The sequence below is a fragment of the Pyxicephalus adspersus genome, chromosome 7 (assembly GCF_032062135.1).
Source record: "Pyxicephalus adspersus chromosome 7, UCB_Pads_2.0, whole genome shotgun sequence".
Taxonomy (NCBI): domain Eukaryota; kingdom Metazoa; phylum Chordata; class Amphibia; order Anura; family Pyxicephalidae; genus Pyxicephalus; species Pyxicephalus adspersus.
In genome coordinates this window covers 31,575,513-31,576,949 of record NC_092864.1, presented here as the reverse complement: position 1 = coordinate 31,576,949, position 1,437 = coordinate 31,575,513, and positions in this window count along the sequence as shown.

Below are 1,437 nucleotides of genomic sequence, written 5' to 3'. Positions count from 1 at the left end.
CCTGCTGTGCCCATTATGACGCCTCCCATGATCCCTGTGCAGAGTTTCCAGGTCTATATATACTACCTGCTGTGCCAATTATGAGGCCTTCCATGTGCAGACTTTACAGGTCTATAATAATGCTCCCATTAGGTGGAGCTCCAACGACCTGCAGAATTAAGGGGTTCCCAATATTCTAAGTGCTGGGAAAAGCACATGCAAGAACCATAGGAGATGAACCAAGTAAGTCACAGCAGGTGGATGCAGTGGGGACCAAACATGGGACAAGGGAAAATAGTTTTATTTCACCGCTGCTGTATTCTGTTTTGCAGGGAGAATTGGAGGAGCAGCCAGGGCTGCCATCAGGAAAGGGAAAGGGGTACATCTACACTGGTACTGATCTAAGGAGCTTTACTTTTTGCAGTGCTAAAACTTTTAGACATGGTAGAGGGGCAGAAAGTTCTGCTGCCGGTCCTGGAAGCAGCAGCTACCTGGGAAGTACAGGATGGGGTATATCATTTCAAGGGGAGGGGGGATAGCAAATCAGGGCCTGAAAAATCACATAGCCTGCCACTGAGTCCCTGTTTTGGAATGATTTTGCACATGAACCTTGCTGGCTAAATGCTTTTGGTCAGTGACTGGGAAAGGAATAAAACAAGAGAACGCAAGCCAACTTTAGGAAGCATGTCTGCATCCACTTCTATAGTTCTCACTGTGTCCTATTGACAACGAAGTAGGGAGAAGGCTTTTTTTCCACATCACTGTCTTTATAATGCCAAATTATCATTTTTACAATAGTAATTAGTGATTGATTTTCTTGAAACTCCATAATCCTAAATGAAGTAATTGATCAAAACTGCACCCTGTTTGAAACAATCATCCAATAGTCTGCCTATGGCCTTCTTCATTAGTTAGGGTAGTGAATGTTTTTTTTGCAAACTATAAAAAGGTATTTAATCTAAAAGCCACTTTAAAATTTTAAAGACAATTTTGTAAAAGAAGGTATCCCACTGAAAAGTGCCATGATTTGTGTATAGATATCTAACTTTTCATGTGATCAGCCTGCTCGCCCTCTTATATATAGACCCCTTGGTTGCCCAACTCTGCACTTTTTCACCTGATGTACCGCCATTCAGGTGAAGAAAGTGTTAATTTCTTATGTCAGGGCGGCCCTGGCAGCCTCTCCCCTTATGCAAACACGTTCCTTTACACAGTGGATCCCGGATCTGCCACCACCCTTTGTTGGCTCAGGGCATTCTTGCAGCTGGGCTCCTACAAGCTTCCAACACTTGCTGGATGTCCCAAGAAACTTCTATCGCTTGCGACCACCATAGAGAGACCCCCTGACCATCCACGCTCACGTAAGTCCTAATTCCTCCATCACATTGCAAGTCATAGCAAAACTTTTTACTACGTTTCAATTTATCAATAATATAAAAACTTTTTTATTAGCTAAAA